Consider the following 23,771-nt stretch of genomic DNA (forward strand, 5'->3'; position numbering starts at 1 on the left):
CTTCCTATCTAATTTATTTACTATAATAGCTTTATTGTAGATTCCTTAGATGCACATTGCCTTGTAACCTATTTAGTTGTTTTATTTATTGATATTATTGCTTTGATTAGAACTTTCACAGTGCAGGAAAAAAGTGGTGATGTCAAACATCATCGGAATACTTCCAGTCTTAGAGAAGAACACTGAGCCTTTCACCATTAAATAAATTGTTAGCTATAGTTTTGCATAGAAGTCTTCTAATTTCATGTTGAGAAAGTTTCCTTTCACTGCTAGTTTGCTGAGAGTTTTTAATATGAATGTTTGACTATGAAATAGATTTTCATCATTTAAGATAATCAGACAAAATTTCCTATTATTTGTTGCTATGATGAATGGAACTGATTAATTCTAGTGTTAAAACAACCTTACATTTCTCATGTAAACCCTAGATTGGGGAGTATTTATACTTATTACATATTGCTGAATTTGATTTACTAGCTTTTTTATAAGAATTATTATATTATTCATAAACTATATTGATCCATAGCTGTTGTTGTTTTTGTTTTTTAGTGTCTTTATCTGGTTTTGGTAGTAGATTATAATGCGTATTAGTTTCACAATTCAGGATGTGTTCCCTTCACTTATATTCTTGGAAAATTCTATAAGATGGATATTACTTCCTTTTTAATTATTTCAAAGAATTCTCCAGTGAAGCCATTTGGTTGTGGAGTTTTCTTTCTGGGAACATATATATAGTTGGCCCTTAAACAATACTGGTTTGAGCTTCATGGGTCCATTTATCCATTGATTTTTTTTTCAATAAATACTATTACAATACTAGCAATCCATAGATAGTTGATCCCACAGATGCAGAATTTTGATGAATGATGTAAATTAGAAAATCTGCTGATCAGTTGGAAATCAAAAGACCTTACTCCCTAGATGTCACCATTTTGAGACTGCCTGAGTAGAAAAAAAATTCACCCATTTGAAACACAATAGGAAACATGGTTTGTGGAGCAGCCGAAGTGACACCGGCAGCTATGGTCAGCAATACTAACAAAGGACTGGATGGTTGCTAAGGACGCCAAGGCCACCAGGGAAGGCAGCACTCGAAATCCAGGAGCAATGTAGTGGCAGTGGTATAGCACAAGGGAAAGCAAGGCAATAGTCTGAAGCTTTAGTTTAATTCTTTCCTTTCTTATCAAGTGATTTGCTGTAGCAGTGACTCCAGGAACATCAACTTCTAAAAGTGAGACTGGAATTTCCTACTTGGCCAAATATCTGAGACTTAACACAATGTGGCTATAAAAATAATGATTTGGCATATTATTTTTATAATGCCAATATATGGAATCACATATTAGGAGAAAAGTGTAAAGGAAAGAACCTATTTCAATAGAATAGATATTATCTAATCACTTAAAATATGTAACATGGGATATACGGCATATAATACTTTTTATTGACATACATAAGTGGAAAAATTCTCTTAAACATTCTTTACTATGTTCTGAGAAAAGCAAAAGGGGAAGGTAAAAAATATGATTTTCAAAAATTCTTTTAACTCTAATGCTTCTACTCATAAAGGCCAAATTATTGTTGTGTTTGATTTTTTGCTTATTTTACCACTGATAATTTTCATCTTAAAAAATATCTTTAACTTGACTTCATTTTTAAGATATAATTTCAAATCAATACAGTTCATGTGGTTTCACCTATCTAAGGTGATTCATTTTAAGGCAAAATGCTACTTTTTCTTCATACACATTAAACCCTTGTAAAGTTAGTGGTAGGGCTTAAAATTTGCAGTTTGCACAAACATATAAATGAGATGTCTCTGAACTTACCCATCTCCAAGTACCAGATTCATTTAGCTCATGATTTACAATAGATGGAAGCCAATGCATAATAAGAAAAGAATAAAAAGAGAATAAAGAAAGAAATGAACACTATTTTTGGTTGGTCCCTGAATACAGGAAAAATTCTCTTGATGGTAGGGTAGCAGCTACTTCAAAGAGTACACACACACGATATTAAGAGCCTAATGATAAGGAAAAGGAAATCAAAGATCTGTTTGCTATTAAAAGTGAATTATGTATGCACCATCTTCTTATCAAGCTCACCATGCATTACAATACAAATCTACTGAAAGTGTAAGAAAGAATGATGACTATTTCAGTTACCATTTTTAACAATGGTTGCTGTGTTATGATGTCAGATATATTTCATCTTTTGAAAAGTGTAAAACTTTGTAGCTTCTAGTCCCAAAGCCGCCACTGCAGTGCACAGCAGTATGAGAGAGAATGGCAACTGGAAATGGAAAATCTTTAATCTCACCTGTGTAACCCAATGAGAATTTTTCCTTCATGGTTAAATGAATTCTGAACTAAGATTGAAAATACTTTGTGTCTTAGCATTGAAGTTTATTTTAAGTTATTTTTACTTTAGTCTAACAATTAGGAAAATACGAATACATAAATTTTCAGGTTAAACTCAACAGAAGTCTTTTACTGCCAACTTCTATCTTCCTTTAGTCAATCAGGAGAAGAAATGAACATCTCTATGCAGAAGGAATGCTCACAATCTTCCCCTCCGAGAGTTCATGCACACTAATGGGAATAAGGTGGTGGGAAAGGGCAGGGAAGTAGGTGCTCAATGCAACATGCTACATTTCTGTTAGTACTGGGCCCTTTCTCTCTACTGCAGGCAAGAAGTAGCTCTATCGGCCGCTCTTAAATATGCAACATACCAATAGGGCCAGAAGATATGCTTCTATTGCATCAAAATGACCCATAGAGGAGGTGTCAAGATTGATGAGCCTTTGGTATCATCCTGTTTCTTAGCAGTCACTGCCAGATGTGTTCATCTGTGTCTGAGTCAATGTGTTTTCTACTATTGTCCCCAAATTTAAACTTACTCAGTCAAAACTAGTAAAATACCATAAAGCATTAATTAGGCCTTTGGCTTTTATTAATTAGTAATTTGGTAGCAATCTAATTTTTCTCATTTTCAACGGTACATTAGAATAACCTGGGACAGTTTTTAAAAATATTGATTCCCTGGTACTACTCTCAGACCTTCCTAAGGTGGGATTTAGGCATTCATTTTTTTAAAAAGCATTCTAGGTGAATGAATGATCAGCCATGCCTGAGAGTCTCTGATCTAAAGTAAACCTCCATATGCAGTTTACTAGGCCAGAGAAAGCTGGATCCAAAGAATATATCACTAGGACTCCCTCTAACTCTTAACAAATAGACTTTTGTGGCCAAGTAAGTTGCATTTTCTAAGACAGAATGGACTCTAAAAGAGTCAAAGGTTGATATGCCTGCTCTGCCACTTAGCTGTGCAAACTTGGACAACTGCATCTCATTTTTCTGAACTGATCTCAACTGCATCTCATTTTCTGAATCTCATTTTTCTTTTAAAAAATAGAATAATACCATCTACCTTATAGGATGGACTAATAAGAATTAGATGAAAGACATACTTACAAGTGAAATATCGTATGATATCATTTATATGCATAATCTTATAAAAATGATACAAAATGAACTTATTTACAAAACAGAAACAGACTCACAGACTTAGAGACTGAACTTATAGTTACCGGGGGTAAGGGAGGAAGGAAGGGACAGTTAAGGAGTCTGGGATCAATATGTACACACTGCTATATTTACAATGAATAACCAACAAGGGCCTACTTCATAGCACAGGGAACTCTGCTTAATATCATGTAACAGCCTAAATGGAAAAGATTTGAAAAAGAACAGATACATGTTTGTGTATAACTGAATCACTTTGCTGTACACCTGAGACTAACACAACATTGTTAATCAACCATACTCCAATATAAAATTATTTCCTAAAAAAAAAGCCCTACTAAATTGCAAGAATCCAATGTTAATTCCTTTTTTCAACAACATTAATCATTTGAAGAAAATTGTTTTAAAAAAAAGTTGTTTATTTTTTCATTCAATAAGAATTTATTGAACATATACAAAATGTACATGCTTTCTAATCTTCAGTAGGATTATCTTAACTTTCTCAGATAGTTATATTTACTGGAGAAGCAACCCATTCCAATATTCTTGCCTGGAGAATTCCATGGACAGAGGAGTCTGGAGGGCTTCAGTCCATGGATCACAAAGAGATGAACACAATTAAGTGACTAATACTTTCACTACTTTCTCATGTCCCATTTATTCTTCCAGCTCCTTCAATGCTTCCCTTCCCACTATGTTTTCAAGTCACTCTCTCTAAGTCCATTGATAACCTCTGGTTTGCTAAATCAAGTGGGAAAAATTCCATCCTCTTTTTCATCCACTCTTTTCAATTTATTTTACTTAATCGTCTTCTTAAAACTTAGGCATTAAAGGTTTAAATTTTTGAAAGCTCATTCTTAATTTACTCTTTCCTTTTGGTTGTTCTAATCCACATTTTTATCCCCAGCCCAGAGCTGTTCCCTGACTACTAACCTATGTATCAAACATCCATCAACACTTAAATATCTCAAATCAATCTCAAATCCCATGAATCCACAATTATACCCATGCTCATTTCTTCTAAATTAGTCCACCATCTCTTCAGACCAACAACTAGGGAGTCATCATTTAACAGATTCTTCTCATTTACCTTCCATTCCAGTAAGCCACTATTTCATATCAATTTTACATCCTAAATATCCCTCCAATTCATCGACTTTTCTCCATCCCAATTATCACCATCCCAACCAAATCATTATCATCTTTGGCATACGCTGGAGCATCAGCCTTTTCAACACTGTTCTGTTCATGGGGTTCTCAAGGCAAGAATACTGAAATGGTTTGCCATTCCTTCTCCCGTGGACCACATTCTGTCAGACCTCTCCACCATGACCCACCCATCTTGGGTGGCCTCACACAGCATGGCTTAGTTTCATTGAGTTAGACAAGGCTGTGGACCGTATGATGAGATTGACTAATTTTCTGTGATTATGGTTTGAGTGTCTGCCCTCTGGTACCTCTCAAACACCTACCATCTTACTTGGGCTTCTCTTACCTAGGACGTGGGGTATCTCTTCACGGCTGCTACAGCAAAGCGCAGGCGCTGCTCCTTACCTTGGACGAGGAGTATCTCATCACAGCTGCCCCTCCTAACCTTGAACGTGGAGTAGCTCCTCTCGGCCCTCCTGTACCCACACAAATTCAGACTTAAATTGAAGAAAATAGCGAAAAGCACCAGACCATTCAGGTATGACCTAAATCAAATTCCTTATGATTATACAGTGGAAGTGACAAATAGATTTTAGGGACTAGATCTGATAGATAGAGTGCCTGATGAACTATGGACAGAGGTTCATGACATTGTACAGGAGACAGGAATCAAGACCATCTCCATGGAAAAGAAATGCAAAAAATGCAAAATGGCTGTCTGGGGAGGCCTTGCAAATAGCTGTGAAAAGAAGAGAAGTGAAAAGCAAAGGAGAAAAGGAAAGATATAAACATCTGAATGCAGAGTTCAAAAGAGTAGCAAGGAGAGATAAGAAAGCCTTCCTCGGTGATCAGTGCAAACAAATAGAGGAAAACAACAGAATGGGAAAGACCAGAGCGCTCTTCAAGAAAATTAGAGATACCAAGGGAACATTTCATGCAAAGATGGGCTCGATAAAGGACAGAAATGGTATGGACCTAACAGAAGCAGAAGATATTAAGAAGAGGTGGTAAGAATACACAGAAGAACTGTACAAAAAAGATCTTCACAACCCAGATAATCACGATGGTGTGATCACTCACCTAGAGTCAGACATACTGGAATGTGAAGTCAAGTGGGCCTTAGAAAGCATCACTATGAACAAAGCTAGTGGAAGTGATGAAATTCCAGTTGAGCTATTTCAAATCCTGGAAGATGATGCTGTGAGAGTGCTGCCCTCAATATGCCAGCAAATTTGGAAAACTCAGCAGTGGCCACAGAACTGGAAAAGGTCAGTTTTCAGTCCAATCCCAAAGAAAGGCAATGCCAAAGAATGCTCAAACTACTGCACAATTGCACTCATCTCACATGCTAGTAAAGTAATGCTCAAAATTCTACAAGCCAGGCTTCAGCAATAGGTGAACTATGAAATTCCAGATGTTCAAGCTGGTTTTAGGAAAGGCAGAGGAACCAGAGATCAAATTGCAAACTTCCATTGGATCATCAAAAAAGCATGAGAGTTCAAGAAAAACATCTATTTCTGCTTTATTGACTATGCCAAAGCCTTTGACTGTGTGGATCACAGTAAACTGTGGAAAATTCTGAAAGAGATGGGAATACCAAACCACCTGACCCGCCTCTTGAGAAACCTGTATGCAGGTCAGGAAGCAACAGTTAGAACTGGACATGGAACAACAGACTGGTTCCAAATAGGGAAAGGAGTACGTCAAGACTGTATATTGTCACCCTGCTTATTGAACTTCTATGCAGAGTACATCATGAGAAACGCTGGGCTGGAAAAAGCACAAGCTGGAATCAAGATTACCGGGAGAAATATCAATAACCTCAGATATGCAGATGACACCACCCTTATGGCAGAAAGTGAAGAGGAACAGAAAAGCCTCTTGATGAAAGTGAAAGAGGAGAGTGAAAAAGTTGTCTTAAAGCTCAACATTCAGAAAACAAAGATCATGGCATCTGGTCCCATCACTTCATGGGAAATAGATGGGGAAACAATGGAAACAGTGTCGGACTTTATTTTGGGGGGCTCCAAAATCACTGTAGATGGTGATTGCAGCCATGAAATGAAAAGACACTTACTCCTTGGAAGGAAAGTTATGACCAACCTAGATAGTATATTCAAAAGCAGAGACATTACTTTGCCAACAAAGGTCCATTTAGTCAAGGCTATGGTTTTTTCCAGTGGTCGTATATGGATGTGAGAGTTGGACTGTGAAGAAAGCTGAGCACCAAAAATTGATGCTTTTGAACTGTGGTGTTGGAGAAGACTTGGGAGAGTCCCTTGGACTGCACGGAGATCCAACCAGTCCATTCTAAAGGAGGTCAGTCCTGGGTGTTCTTTGGAAGTACTGATGTTGAAGCTGAAACTCCAATAACTTGGCTACCTCATGCAATGAGTTGACTCATTGGGAAAAATTCTGATGCCAGGAGGGATTAGGGGCAGGAAGAGAAGGGGACGACAGAGGATGAGATGGCTGGATGGCATCACCAACTCGATGGACATGAGTTTGAGTAAACTCCGGGAGTTAGTGATGTACAGCGAGGCCTGGCGTGCTGCAATTCATGGAGTGCAAAGAGTCAGACACGACTGAGCAACTGAACTGAGCTGAACTGAGAGCATCAGCATCCTGCCTTAGGTCTCAGGACCACTATTACTCCCCTCTAATACATTCTTCACATACTATATTTATCAAATACTCAGAGTCAATCATGTTACTCCTCAGACTGAAATGCTTTAGAGGTTTCTCATTGCTTTTAGATTAAACAGGGAAAACTATGCAACTTATGAGAATATTAGGGATGATTTTCTCTGTTTCTGCATTTTTAGCCTCACTGTCAATCTTTCCTCATTCACTTTGCTCCAGTCAAAGGGTTCTTCTTTCAATTCCTCTAATTAGCTGTTCTCTCTACCTCAGGGTCTCAAATAATATATTTCTTCTTCTTTAATGTTCTTTCCCAGTTCACTTCTTCTGCATATGCAAGTTGTAGTTATTTTTCAGAAGTCAGATCTAACACCACTTTTCCAGGTAAGCCCAAATTTCTCCAAGATTTTAGATGCTCTGAAGTCCATTCTAAAGGAGATCAGTCCTGGGTGTTCATTGGAAGGACTGATACTAAAGCTGAAACTCCAATACTTTGGCCACCTTATGCGAAGAGTTGACTCATTGGAAAAGACCCTGAAGCTGGGAGGGATTGGGGGCAGGAGAAGGGGACGACAGAGGATGAAATGAGAGGATGAGATGGCATCACCGACTCGAAGGACATGAGTTTGTGTGAACTCTGGGAGTTGGTGATGGACAGGGAGGCCTGGCGCACTGCGATTCATGGGGTCGCAAAGCATCAGACACGACTGAGAGATTGAACTGAACTGAACTGAAAGTCCCCTATCTGTTTTCTTCATCTAATTCTTATCAATGATGACCTTGTCTGATGGCCTTACAATGTCTTTCCCTATATAAGCCTCATGAGTAAGGGTCTATCAAACATTGCACTGTAGACCCAGAGAAAAGCACAAAAGATGACTCATAACAGGCAATACATGCATGTTTTCAGTGAGAAATGGACAAATGAGTAAATATTTTCCAGGAATATATATTTAAAATAATTAAACAATTCAATATTCAACATCTTAGACACTATTAAAATGAACTAGATTTTAAAAGGCCAAATAGGAGATTAGGTAAGAGAATTATATGCTCCAGATAAGTGGCTTTTAAATTTTTTTAATGTGGCCCCACAACAAAATATTTTATTTCCTGATCATATAGACATAACACAACCATATTTAAGAACAAAGACACGCACACACCCCCACACACAAACACATACAACCTGAAACAAAAATTTAATGAACCAATGAAGTTAATGATTTAATTCAATGAATTAATCTTCACTAAATTATATTTTCTTTCCTGTTTGTTTGATTTTTTAAAATGTAGGCAGGACACAGAAAATTGACTTCATGATCCACTATAGATTTTACACTATAATTTAAAATGTTTTTTCCAGAAAAATGTAAAAGACACCATGAAAAAGGCCTTTGTCCAAAAAGTAAAGGGTCTGGATAGAGGAAAATAAGAGATGGGCACTTGAGACAAAAGGAACAGGTGGCATTTAGTTACAGAATTAGGAGAATACTACCATGATCAGAGACATGTTCCCATAATATAGTAGATAAAGTGGGTAGATAGAATAAATATATATTTTGGTGCTATTTACTAATAAAAACAAAGAACTTTATCTTACATAAAAATGACAAATTTTATAGCAGTAGTGTGAAATGATGAAAGTAATTTTGGAAAAAAAATAATTTAGAAGTAATAAGAGTGAGCTGAGAATGGGAGACAGTCAGAGCTACTCTTGATATGAGGTACTGAGACTCTATTGATTGGTGTAGAGATTGCAGGGATGGGGAGAAAGAAACCTATACAAAGTTCAGTAATGTTCGTATTGATCGATCCAACAGGTACTATTATTTTCTCATCAACTTTTCAGAAACTTTTGACACAGTTTACCACTCTTTCCTTTCATCCATGTACTTGACAGAGATATGTAATAGTGATTTCAGTCTTAAAGAAGTCAAAATAGAACTCCTGGTTTTCACCTTTGAATTTGTTTCACAGTTTTCCTTCTCAGATACCACCAGCACTATTTTCCCAGTCCCTAACATACAAACAGAGATACTCTCTTGGATTTTACATCCATTTACCACCACCCACTCCCATTTCAGGTACCTAGTAATGTGTGACAAACCACCCCAAAGTAACTGACCTCCTCAGTGTTCTGTAGGTTGACTAGGCTGAACTGAGCAAGGTGCATGTGGTGTATTTTGTGTGTGTGGCCAGACAGTAGCTGGGACTAGAGTCACCTGAGACTTGACAGCACTAAATTATCCAGAACGGTTTCTTTATTTCATGTCTGATGCCATGGAGCTGTTTGGCCTCTCTCCTCCTTTCCACAAGACTCCACCCCCAAATCTCACCCTGTGATTTTTCGTCCTCCAAGGCTACTTCATGCAGCAGCGTGCTTTTCTCAGAGAACCATGCCCTTCTATAGTAGCTGGCTTTCAAGCAGCAGGAAGTCAAAGTTGACAGGCCATTTAAGGGCTATTCCTAGAGCTTGTACAGCCTCAGTTCTGCCATATTCTCTAAACAGAAGCAGTCACAGTGAAAACCCAGATGTAAAGCAGTACAGAACAGACTCCAGTCCTTGAGGGGGTAGTGGCAAGGGCACATTGCAAAAGAGTATGTATAATGGGAAAAGATGTGACCATCTTTGAAACGTATTACCTTGCACTCACCACACTATATGTAGTCTTACATGTTTTTTTCCCAGTCTCCAGAACATATACTCCATCAATCTAGAGTCCATTTCCAGGGCTAACACCCAACCGCATTCAACTATATGACCCCCATACCACAATTAATAGCCTCCTCCTTGCATTAACTTTCATCCTCTATAATTTGTTCTCTGCGTAGAGTTGTCAACATAATACAAAGTTGTCTGTGGTCATTACTACATACTATATCATGTCTCCTCCCCAAAGTTCAAATGTTGAAGTTCTAAAACCCAAAATGACTATATTTGGACATCAGCATTTAGGAGGCAATTAAGGGTAAGTGGAATTATAAAAGAGGAGTCCTAATCCAATTCTATCAATGTTCTTAGAAGAGTCACCAGACAGCTTGCTTTTTCCCTCTCTTCTACTTCCCTCCCATGAAGAAGCACACACAGACCAAGGAAAGGCCACATGAAGACATAGCAAGAAAGTGGCAGTCTACAAGGCAAGATGAAAGTTCTCACCAGAAACCTAATTGCTTCAAACTTTGGCCTTAACTTGTAACCTCTGAAACTGAAAACCTAAATTTCTGTTGAGGAAAACACCTAGTCTATGGTATTTTATTATGGCAGCCTGAGCAGACTAAAACATTCATTGTCTCCAACTTTTCACCCTCCATTCTATTTTGAACCTACTTCACTTTGTTTTCCTTTACTCCACTAATAAGCTTTTCTTCAATATCACCAATTATCAATTTACTAGGGTCTGTTTTCATTCCTTGGGCTTTCCCAGTGGCTCAACAGTAAAGAAACCACCTGCCAATGCAGGGGATGTGGGCTTAATCCCTGGGTCAGGAAAATCCCCTGGAGAAGGGAATGGAAACCCACTCCAGTATTCTTGACTGGGAAATCCCATGGACAGAGGAGCCTGACGGGCCACAGTCCATGGGGTCACAAGAGTCAGACACGACTTAATGACTAAATCAACCACTATATCATTATTATTTTATAATTTCAAAACCATTTATATGTTGACAACTCTCAAATATATATTTCTCCACTGGTGTTCTTTAAACTCTAGAATTACAAATAAGCTTAACTGGAGGGATCACTATTTCACATAGGATCATATATAGTAACTCCACAAAAATAGGAGGGCATGCAGAGTATATAAGCATAGAATCAAACAGAAAAGTCACCATACTGTTGTAGAAATTCTCTCCTAATTGCTTCTTTGTTCATAGCAAAATAAGAAATGAGATCATCAGCGAAAGCAGGTCATTCCATGGCATTGTTAAGAGCTGCCTTGATGCCTATGGTTATCAATTAACATGAAATCAGACAATATTTTCAGGTGATTTTTCTCTAGCCATATTCTGCAGCAAGTTTTCAGATCTGGAAAAGGTAAGTAGTTGCATTTAACCAGGGTTGAAGTTAATTCCAAATAACAGAGCAAGAAAAAAGGGACAAAGAATTGAGGGTATGAGCAAATGAGTGATTATAATGATGGAACTGTGAACTCTGGGTTGATCACCACTGTTCTCTTTGCCCCATTTAATGTTTTTGCCCTTGAATGTCATTTTATCTGAAGGTTATAATGCCACTGATATTTCCTGCTCATTGCACTAAGCTGGCATTTTCACTTGCCTTTTTACCCTTAACAGTTCTAAGTAACTTGTTTTTAGTTTCTCACATATAAATTACAGAATTCAGAGCAGTGGTGATAGTGGAGAGGTTTTAAGTCCAAAAATCTGTTTCTCCATCTAAAAGCAATATTTTCTGTTCCCCTTTCACAGATGGAATAAATACCTCTCAAGTAGCATTTATGAAGTTAGAGATGATTTCAGTGATAATTTAGAACCTTAACTTTTGTTTCATCTTTTGAGTCTCAAATGTACAAAAATTTTTCTTACTTTGCTAAAAACGGAGGGTGATCAATGCATTTCTGCTTTGGGATGTCAAGATAAAACATGAACATTATCTGAAAGAACAATCAGACACAGATTTAAGGAGAACAGTTTTTTTTTTGTTGTTTGTTTGTTTTTTTTTTTCATTTTTAGAACTGTAATCTGCAAGATAGCAGGTCCAGTTGCCACGGCAAGTAGGAAGAGCAGAGCCTGGCTGCTATACTAAATCATTTTTCTGACAGCTGGCTGGGATAGACTTTTCTGAACCAGCATGGCCACCCACCTCAGAAGCCTTTTGGAGCAGTGTCTTCACCTTACTTGGCACATCCTCCGTGAGGAGTGCTGCTCCCACAGAAATCTCATCCCTATGGACCGTGGCAGCAGTGTATTTTTCAAAAGCATTTGCAAGTTCAACATTTGCTCCTGCTAATTGTCCATGGCCTCACTTTGTCTTCAGTCCCTGTTATTTTGAGTTTCCTTGCCTTGTTTCTAATGCTAGATTGCAATTTAATTTTGTTACTAGTATAAGAAGTGCTGGCTATTTCAATGGCAGGTGAAGAGGATAAAAGTGCATGGGCTCATTCACTGTAAATTAAAAGTGGAACATTACTGACAGAAAAATGTCAATAAACCCTGCAGTGATTAGTCCAGGGGATTTGGAAGGTAGACAAGTCACTGCTAGAAAGATGACAGGGAGAGTACCTGGTGGAAGATACCTAGTTTTGTTTTGATGATTACAAGTACTTTCTAGAAAGTTTGCATCTGAAATCAATACTATGAAGTCTATATGTAACAGGTATTTCTTAATGGAGGAAGCACTCTAATCAGTCAAGGGGCTATAATAATAAAATGGCTGCACCCAAGGGAACAAGCAATGTAATAACATTATGAGCGCTGTACTGTACTTAAAATCCAGTGATTTATTTGCAAAGAATGCCCTTGAAGTCTTAAGAAACAAAAGTAGTTGACAATCAGAATCGAGGAGAAGCAACATTTTATTTATGAACATTAGAGTTCTAGGTCTGTCATATATGCCTTGTATTTATTAAAATTGTACTTCAGTGAAATGCTGTTGACTAAACAAATTTCACACTTTGATGAGTCCAGTAGTTTTTAAAGTTTACACATTTTAAAGAAAACACTCTTGCAAAAGAGACTGCAAAATTCATGCATCCTACTTTTGATATCTGCACGGGTTTATTTTGATCTTAGTTTCAAACTTTGTGATAGCTTTTCAAGGTCTATTTACAATGGCACCCTTTTCAAAGATCAAGAAATTCCACTATTATATAGAGAAATTTCCAGGGATTTTAGACAGGTATTCAAAGCATAGGTATTAATACAAATATTGGCTTTATATTTTGTTGAACATCTAGATTTATTGTCCCTCAAGGCAAGTATTGACCTTATCTTCCAGTCAATAAATCTCTATGTTCACTGCCACAAAAGTCAATATCTGCTTCATATCCATTTTCTCAGAAAATAACTACTTCTATTCATGCTGCAATGATCAGCACTTAAAGCAAATGCTTATTAAAAGGAAAGAGCACATGAAAAAATTGTTAATTGGCAAATAAAGAATTTGCTGACTAAGCAAATACATAATCCTAAAATGAATCTAAAATGCCTAAGCTTTTATATGAAGGGTTTGATTTACAAATTATTTTTGCCAAGAAAATAAAAAACTGTTATAATCAGTGAATAGAATGGGAAGGAGAAGAATTAAGCACTTGCTGAGAATTTAGCTAAGCTACTACATGGTACTGATGCTTTGCCTCCATTTTGTGTCAGGAGAACCTTGGGGGTCATAAGCCATCATTAGTTTCTCATGCAAGTGTAAACCCTAAATAAAGCCAGAGAGTCACAAGTAAATATATATTTCTAGTATGACTTCCCCAACAGCTTTGATGATAAATTGTTTGTCTGCCTTCCAGGGCCTTTCCCTTGGGCTGCTCAGAGATCTTCCCAAACCCCACTCTCTTGGTTATTAATTGACCAATCTAGCCTTAACCCAGGAACCCCAAAACACTCTACCTACAGATCATAACAAAGGCATATGCCCCAGGTTCTGCCATGCTCTCTGTCTGCATCCTCCTTAAATCTCGCTGTGCAGCCCCTGGAGGCATAAGGTGTACTCTCTCTAGGACCTGTGAACAATTTGCTATTTCAATCACCTTGTGATCTTTTGTCAAACCATCTGACACTCCAGAGCTCTGCTTACCATATATTAATTTAATGAAGCTATGAGAGTATATAACTTGATGTTTTACAAATTTGTTTTTTTTTTCTCCCAAACTACTAAGGTTTCTTCATAGTTCAATTCAGTACAGTTCAGTCGCTCAGTCATGTCCGACTCTTTACGACTCTATAAACCGCAGCATGTCAGCCCTCCCTGTCCATCACCAACTCCCAGAGTCCACCCAAACCCATGTCCATTGATTCAGTGATGCCATCCAACCATCTCATTCTCTGTCGTCCCCTTCTCATGCCCTCAATCTTTCCCAGCATCATGGTCTTTTCAAATGAGTCAGCTCTTCACATCAGGTGGCCAAAGTATTGGAGTTTCAGCTTCAACATCAGTCCTTCCAATAAACACCCAGGACTGATCTCCATTAGAATGGATTGGTTGGATCTCCTTGCAGTCTAAGGGACTCTTAAGAGTCTTCTCCAACACCATATTTCAAAAATATCAATTCTTCAGTGCTCAGCCTTCTTTATAGTCCAACTCTCACATCCATACATGACCACAGGAAAAACCATAGCCTTGACTAGAAAGACTTTTGCTGACAAAGTAATGTCTCTGCTTTTTAATATGCTGTCTAGGTTGGTCATAACTTTCCTTCCAAGGAGTAAGCGCCTTTTAATGTCATGGCTGCAATCACCATCTGCAGTGATTTTGGAGCCCCCAAAATAAAGTCTGCCATGGTTTCCACTGTTTCCCCATCTATTTGTCATGAAATGATGGTACCAGATGCCATGATCTTAGTTTTCTGAATGTTGAGCTTTAAGCCAACTTTTTCACTCTCCTCTTGCACTTTCATCAAGAGGCTTTTGAGTTCCTCTTCACTTTCTGCCATAATGGTGATGTCATCTGCATATCTGAGGTTATTGATATTTCTCCCAGCAACCTTGATCCAGCTTGTGCTTCCTCCAGCCCAACATTTCTCATGATGTACTCTGCTTGTAAGTTAAATAAGCAGGGTGGCAATATACAGCCTTGATGCACTCCTTTTCCTATTTGGAACCAGTCTGTTGTTCCAAATCTTCAAAAGAGGGTAGGGATGGGGTGGGAGGTGGGTTGGAGGTTCAAGAGGGAGGGAACATTTATATACCTATGGCTGATCCATGTGGATGTATGGCAGAAACCAACACATTATTGGGATTATCTTTCAATTAAAAGTAAAGAAAGAAAAATTTTTTTAATAAATAAAAAATAAACTTTTGGTTTGAATGCATCCAAAAGAATAAAAGATAAACTTAGAAGTAAATTTAACAAAAAAAGTTAAAAGATTACAGCATTTAAACTATAAAACATTGTCAAAAGAAATTAAAGATTTAAAAAGTTAAAAAAATAAATTTTGTCTTAAATTGTTGAGAACTTGGGGATTGGGGGTTGTTACTTTAGAATAACCTTGCTTACAAATTGATATAGTATCTAAAAGAGTAATAGATTTACTAATTTTAAGTAGTTCTTTATAACAATTTTCTATTTACTTTTCTATATGCAAGATAGTAAATCTTTGTGGTGGCTTCCTGTGATTTTATTTTAAGCTTTTTCTAATTCAAGAGTTTTGAAAATAAGTAGCCTCTATTATGTCCTGTGGGAAGCTAGAGTTCTTAACTCTCCTATGTAGGTATCTGAGGAAATGAATGGAGAATCTTGGGGTTATACTCTCTTTCAAGGAAGAGGATTCAAATGCCTGCTGTGAGCAACAGTCATCTCCTTTATGTAGAGATCACTAACACTATCCAATAAACACCCAGTGTGAGCACTAAAACTGTTCCCTAATACTTGATTCAAATCTCTTCCTCTTAGTAACAGAAGGGCTTTTCTTCCCCTCTTCTAAGATGTTAGGTGTGGACCTGTGACTCACCAGGAAATATAACCATATGTGGCACACATTATTTCCAAATGGAAATACCCACCTGACCTCACATGAGATATTAAAGCCAGAAATGTGAAAGCCTGATCACTGAGTATGCAGGAAAGCTTTCCTGGCCGCTTGCTCAAACCCATGGTGAACTTGCACTAATAATAAAGAGAAAAAACTTTATATTTAACTTAATAAAGCTATAGATATGGGGGAAGGGGAGGGTAGTTGCTTATTCAGCATAACCTAAGCCATTGATGGGCTTCACAGGTGGTGCTAGTGGTAAAGAACCTATCTGTCAATGCAGGAGGTTTAAGAGACATGGGTTCAATCCCTGGGTCAGGAGGATCCCCTGGAGGAGGCCATGGCAACCCATTCCAATATTCTTGCCTGGAGAATCCCATGGACAGAGGAGCCTGCTGGGCTGCAGTCTGTGGTTTCACAGAAAGTCAGACATGACTGAAGTGACTTAGCACACACATGCACAAACCGTTGATACCTCTATACTGCTTAGTAAATGATCAAGGAATCTAGCTCCAGGCATAATTCTTAGCATGCTTTTGCAACAACAGAATCAATGCAATCATGGAGACGTCTTTTTTACCAACTCAAAATAAAGAAGGAAGGAAAAAAAAATTTTTTTTAATACAGCATATCTCATTTAGAAATATGAGTCCTTTTCCCCTCTTCCAATACCTTTTACATCATTACTGAATTCTGCTTTCATCTCCAAAAATCACTCTAAGTTTTGCCTTTACCTGAGGTGGCCAAAGGCCAAAAGTTTTCAATCGCAGTTCTCATTAAAATTCTAAACATGATTTTTTCTCCTGTCACCTAATTAAATAAGTTCCCTTTTTTGTGTGTATTCAGCAATAATGCTGTCACTTTTCTATACACTCTACTGGCTATAATTAATTATTACTTTATCTAGAACTTAGTGGACTATAATTCTTCAGGCCAATTTTATAAGAAATATGGTCTTGACAGAAACCTAATCTTGAAGAGATTCCAGTGCACCATCATTATGAGTCTCTCTATGGCAGTATATAATCCTATCACGCAATGACAAAGCCCATGGATCTTGGCACTCAGCTACATAAGTTAGTGGCAACAATATTGAAGATGGCAGCCTATTCACCTTTCAGGGTGGCAGCCCTAATGCAGCTGCTTCTCTTCATTTGAGCTCCAGAGGCTGACTCAGGAGATGGTATGACAGAAAATCTTGGAAAAGGAGTTCATCACAGAGTAAAGAAAGAAAAGACTCTCAATATGCTGCATCTTCTCTCCTTGCCAAACAATATATGGCTTGCTAAGAGCTGCAACTCTTAGAATAAAAGCTATTGTTTAACTCCATAAATGGCTATTGTCTCCATATGTATGTCGGTGTGTATTTGTGTATGATTGCATATACATGCTACCTTATAAATACAATCATTCATACTAAACCCAATTCAGGAACTAATGCTTTATATACAGACAAATGACAAAAAATCTACTATGTTATGTTAGTTTATTCTGTAATTGTTCCCTGTATCATTTTAATCTTCACAGCTAACATGCAAACAGAAATTCTATCTAATACACCAGAAATTACCTACCACAAAGCTCAAAATTTTTAAAGGAAATGAATATTTTTTGTTTAGCAAAGTGTTTAACTTAGTTAGGGGTAAATGGAAATTTGTCAGGATTGCAGATCTCTTTCAAAGCATGCAGTCAGTGAGGTCTGACTTATTACGTTGGTTTGGTTTGGTTTAGTTTTCTCTTCTAGTGTTTTCATGCAAGGTTTAAATGTAGATGATATATTTTTTAAAAAACATATATGAGAATCCTTTCAGGTACCCTGACCCCCACATCTTTCCTCTACCCATAGCTGAAGATATTTGATCCCCACTCAGCCATGCTCCAGGCTTTAGATTTAGTATGTCTTTTAAAAGAAAAAATTTAGTTTAGTTGATGATTCATCAAGTCAATTGATATTCCCAGTTCTAATTTGATCTCACGTAATAGAAACACAGCTGCCCTACAGATGCCAGACTTGCTGGCACCATGGATGCGGCTGCCCTGCTGAACTCAGGATGTTGGGGCAGAGACGAAGCAGTTATTTCTACACTCAGTGCTCAGAACAGTGGGCACTAAGGATGGTTTATAGCCAGACATCACTGAGGGTTGCCTGAGGGAGCACCTTGTTCACTTGTGCACAGAAGATAAGGCTTGGGAGAATTAAGGAGGGGACAGGCACGTGGCAAGTTTGGTGGGTACAGTGGGATTCACCAGGAGAGGGTCTCCCACTGCAAATGATTGTTCTGTAGATCTGTGTGGCAAGGACTTGTTAGGAATCTTTGGGCAAGAATGACATGCATCTCTGGCTGAGGGCTGCTGGGCAAGTATCAGGGCCCTCTGGAACCTCTGGGCCCAGAGCCACCTGACCCAGAAATGCTCATGCCCTGAGGGCCTTGAGACAAGGAGTCACTCTGGAAGGAAGGCCAGAGGATCCGGCCAAGGTTGACAAACACTGCTACAGAAAAATACAGTTTGGGAGGAATCATTGATTAGATTCCCCCCTCAAAAAATAAATAAATAAATAAGAAATACACCTGAGTTCCAATAATTCAGTTCCCATCTTTTTGTCCAGGAGACCCTATTTTAAATACTTCCCCAGTATTCTACTTCTAATGTCAGAAAGTGAAGAGGAACTAAAGAGATTCTTAATGAAGATGAAGGAGGAGAGTGAAAGAGACAGCTTAAAATTAAATATTAAAAGCTAAGATCATGGCATTTAACTCCATTATTTCGTGGCAAATAGAAGGGGAAAAGGTGGAAGTAGTGACAGATTTCCACTTCTTGGTCTCTAAAACCACTATGGATGATGACTGCAGCCATGAAATCAGAGACGATTACTTCATGGCAGGAAAGCAGTGACAAACCTAGACACCGTGTTGAAAAGTAGAGACATTACTTTGCTGGCAAAGGTCCCTATAGTCAAGGCTATGGTCTTCCCAGTGGTCACATAAGGTTGTGATAGCTGGATCTTAAAGAAAGCAGAATGCCAAAGAATTGATGCCTTTGAACTGTGGTGTTAGAGAAGACTCCTGAAAGTCCCTTGGAAAGCAAGGAGCTTCAATCAGTCAATCTTAAGGGAAATCAACCCTGAATACTCACTAGAAGACTGATGCTGAAGCTGAAGCTCCAGTACTTTGGTCATCTGATGCGAATAGATGACTCGTTGGAAAAGTCCCTGATGCTGGGAAAGATTGAGCACTGAAGGAGAAGAGGGCATCATAAGATGAGATGGCTGGATAGCATCACTGATGCAATGGACATGAACTTGGGAAACTTCAGGAGATGGTGAGGGACAGGGAGGTATGGTGTACTGAAGTCCATGGGGTTGCAAAGAATTGGACATGATGGGGCAGCTGAACAACAATGACAACATTCTACTTCTTATAGTAGCACCCTGACTTAAACTACTGCACGCAATTTAAAACTAAGTACAACTCTTGACTTCAAATTCAGAAGCAGAAAGGATAATCTGTAGATAAGCAATGACCCTTCTGCTATGTCACTTAATACTGAATACTCTTACAATGTCTTTTCTTATATACCTACCTAGCTAGCTATCTGTTAGTATTTCTGTATCATCTCTGATACTGAACTAATACCTGGAATGGAACCATACACCCCAGGGAACATCTTCACCCAGAATATTACTTCTTTGTACCTACACCTGAATTATCCACCAAGTGCCAGCTCCACCCTAATGAGGATATTAGTTTAAACCTTTCAGATTTTACTTAAATGACTGTCTTGTAAAATAGCATGCATCTTATACGCTATTATCAGTGATTTTCTTTTTTTCTAAAACTTTATTTATTTTCCCAAGATCAGAGGTATACTTGATTGCCTCTTCTTAATATCTTCTGCTTCTGTTAGGTCCATACCATTTCTGTATGTATTTCTTTATCGAGCCCATCTTTGCATGAAATGTACCCTTGGTATCTCTAATTTTCTTGAAGATATCTCTAGTCTTTCCCATTCTGTTGTTTTCCTCTATTTCTTTGCATTGATTGCTGAAGAAGGCTTTCTTATCTCTTCTTGCTATTCTTTGGAACTCTGCATTCAGATGCTTATATCTTTCCTTTTCTCCTTTGCTTTACGCTTCTCTTCTTTTCACAGTTATTTGTAAGGCCTCCCCAGACAGCCATTTTGCTTTTTGCATTTCTTTTCCATGGGGATGGTCTTCATCCCTGTCTCCTGAACAATGTCACAAACCTCCATCCATCGTTCATCAGGCACTCTATCAGAATAAGAAGAGGTAGCAAGAATACACAGAAGAACTGTACAAAAAAAGATCTCCACGACCCAGATAATCACGATGGCGTGATCACTCATCTAGAGCAAGACATCCTGGAATGTGAAGTCAAGTGGGCCTTAGAAAGCATCACTACGAACAAAACTAGTGGAAGTGATGGAATTCCAGTTGAGTTATTTCAAATCCTGGAAGATGATGCTGTGAGAGTGCTGCCCTCAATATGCCAGCAAATTTGGAAAACTCAGCAGTGGCCACAGAACTGGAAAAGGTCAGTTTTCAGTCCAATCCCAAAGAAAGGCCATACCAAAGAATGCTCAAACTACTGCACAATTGCACTCATCTCACATGCTAGTAAAGTAATGCTCAAAATTCTACAAGCCAGGCTTCAGCAATAGGTGAACTGTGAAATTCCAGATGTTCAAGCTGGTTTTAGGAAAGGCAGAGGAAGCAGAGATCAAATTGCAAACATCCACTGGATCATCAAAAAAGCAAGAGAGTTCCAGAAAAACATCTATTTCTGCTTTATTGACTATGCCAAAGCCTTTGACTGTGTGGATCACAATAAAGTGTGGAAAATTCTGAAAGAGATGAGAATACCAGATCACCTGACCCGCCTCTTGAGAAACCTAAGTGCAGGTCAGGCAGCAACAGTTAGAACTGGACATGGAACAACAGACTGGTTCCAAATAGGAAAAGGAGTACGTCAAGACTGTATATTGTCACCCTGCTTATTGAACTTCTATGCAGAGTACATCATGAGAAACGCTGGGCTGGAAGAAGCACAAGCTGGAATCAAGATTGCCGGGAGAAATATCAATAACCTCAGATATGCAGATGACACCGCCCTTATGGCAGAAAGTGAAGAGGAACTCAAAAGCCTCTTGATGAAAGTGAAAGAGGAGAGTGAAAAAGATGTCTTAAAGCTCAACATTCAGAAAACAAAGATCATGGCATCTGGTCCCATCACTTCATGGGAAATAGATGGGGAAACAGTGGAAACAGTGTCAGACTTTATTTTTGGGTGCTCCAAAATCTCTGTAGATGGTGATTGCAGCCATGAAATTAAAAGACGCTTACTCCTTGGAAGGAAAGTTATGACCAACCTAGATAGCATATTCAAAAGCAGAGACATTACTTTGCCAACAAAGGTTTGTCTAGTCAAGGCTATGGTTTTTCCTGTGGTCATGTATGGATGTGAGAGCTGGACTATGAAGAAGGCTGAGCACTGAAGAATTGATGCTTTTGAACTGTGGTGTTGGAGAAGACTCTTTAGAGTCCCTTGGACTGCAAGGAGATCCAACCAGTCCATTCTGAAGGAGATGAGCCCTGGGATTTCTTTGGAAGGAATGATGCTAAAGCTGAAACTCCAGTACTTTGGCCACCTCATGCGAAGAGTTGACTCATTGGGAAAGACTCTGATGCTGGGAGGGATTGGGGGCAGGAGGAGAAGGGGACAACAGAGGATGAGATGGCTGGATGGCATCACTGACTCGATGGACCTGAGTCTGAGTGAACTCCGGGAGTTGGTGATGGACAGGAAGGCCTGGCATGCTGCGATTCATGGGGTCTCAAAAAGTCAGACATGACTGAGCGACTGAACTGAACTGAAGTGAACTGATACTTGATTATGTAACATATAAGAATATGATATTTTAAGTGTAATCTGAGACCTCCTATTCAAATATCATGTGAATATCAATAATATTTTGCAAACTTGAACTAGTTTTTGCTGTCATTTTCTAGAAGGAAATTGCCTAATTCATATTTCTGGCCTCAAAATGTTTAAGCTTTTACCTCATCACAATTGTGTGGTATTTTATACAAAAGCCTGGATAATGATGATAATCATATTGTGATAGCCAAATACAAAATAAACTTTAATAAGATTTTTCCTCATGGTTTTAACCAAAATATTTTTCTGAATTTAAGGTTTATATTATTGTAAAAAGTAATAGTAGAGACCTTGAAACACCAAAAACATTGTTTGCTGTTGTCTTCTAAAACAAGAATAAAGGTGTTCTCTTATATTTGTGTTCCCTGCATGAAGTATCTTCTCACTGTGTTACAAATACATATGTGACTGTAATAAGCAAGTTTCAGGTAATGCTATAGACTTATTTTTCATCATCAGAAGTCATCTCTGATTTTCAACAAATGCTGACTTCTCACCTTGAAAGCCAAGCCAAGGATGAATGATAATATCCATAAATCAGCTTAGGATTTTCTGAAAAGTCAAGATGGTACTTGAAAGTGAAAGTCAGAGACAGTGTTAGTCACTCAGTCATATCCAACTCTTTGCAACCCCATGGACTGTAGCTCATCAGGTTCCATGTCCATGGGATTTTCCAGGCAAGAATACTAGAGTGGGTTGCCATGCTCTTCTTAGAAAATGAAAAATAGAAAACCTGTGAACAGCATTCTATCTATTAAAAGTTACCAAGAAAAAAAGAAAAACTATACTCGAATACCTATCAACCTCAAAATACAAAACAAAATAATGTGCCTTAATCACACACACACACACACACACACAATATCTGAAGATTCTAACCTTTTTACTGGCTACAAGCATAACAATTGGATAATGACATAGCCTTCTCACTTACAATCACTTACATCACTAACATTTTTCCCTGAAACTGGCTACTAAACAGAGCAACAAGTTTGCTGATGACAACACTTCTTAGAAGAATTGGCATCTTCTGAGTGATTACTAAAGTGTTTTTATTACTAAAGTGTTTTCCTTTGCAAAAAAAATGGCAGACACCTCACAGGATATAAGAAGTGGATAGGTTGATAGGGTTTTTATGAAGGTACAATGAGAAAGAAGGACAAGACGAGGAGATGCATTTTCATTAAGAATAGATATGGTTAGCTGGCAGCTTTGAATTATGATCTGAGCATGGTGAAGAGAACAAGACAGGAACGATGACCCTATGAGTTATCTGGGCAGCAATGACTGATGAAAATTCAGGGGGAACATGGGTCCTTCATGAGTTAGAAACTGAAAGAGAAGATATTCTAAGTTATACATAGATCCAGAGTTCAGGATCAAAGGAAACACAGCATATGAAGACGGTGGTGGTCAAAAAGTTGACAGTATTTGCTCAAGATAAGCCATTGCATCTGATGATTAGGAGATTACTGGAGACATTTACCATCTGAGCCACCAGGGAAGCCTCACATTTAAGATAACAATCTCAGTGGAGTCATCTCACAGCATCCTATACATCTCTCTAATGTAACCCTGATTATATTTACATAAATACTATTTACACATCCCTATATACCCATGTTTATAGTGTACATTATGTAGTGTTGGCTCCCATACATCTGTATTTCTGTATGTATATCATAATACAAACAGTGCACACAACATGGGCTTACCTCTCAATGAATTTTCAAAATGAGCACATCATGTCGTTGGCACTGAGGTCAAGAAAAGGAACATTACTAGCCACCCAAAAGTCCCAGCTCCCTCTCCCTCTTCCAGTATCTATTCCCCAGGCAAGGGTA

The 23,771-nt window shown here is 38.2% G+C and overlaps 1 long non-coding RNA gene and 1 other non-coding gene across 16 annotated transcripts in view; one reads left to right on the plus strand and one right to left on the minus strand.

Moving 5' to 3' along the window:
- LOC123330649 overlaps positions 1–23,771 on the minus strand; it is a 443,928-nt gene that overhangs the window by 172,759 nt on the left and 247,398 nt on the right. The window lies entirely within an intron of this gene.
- Positions 17,972–18,105, plus strand: LOC112583107. The gene has a single exon (XR_003107454.2). It is a non-coding gene; the product is annotated as a small nucleolar RNA SNORA43 (small nucleolar RNA).

Source organism: Bubalus bubalis, chromosome 2, assembly GCF_019923935.1.
Source record: "Bubalus bubalis isolate 160015118507 breed Murrah chromosome 2, NDDB_SH_1, whole genome shotgun sequence".
Classification (NCBI taxonomy): Eukaryota; Metazoa; Chordata; class Mammalia; order Artiodactyla; family Bovidae; genus Bubalus; species Bubalus bubalis.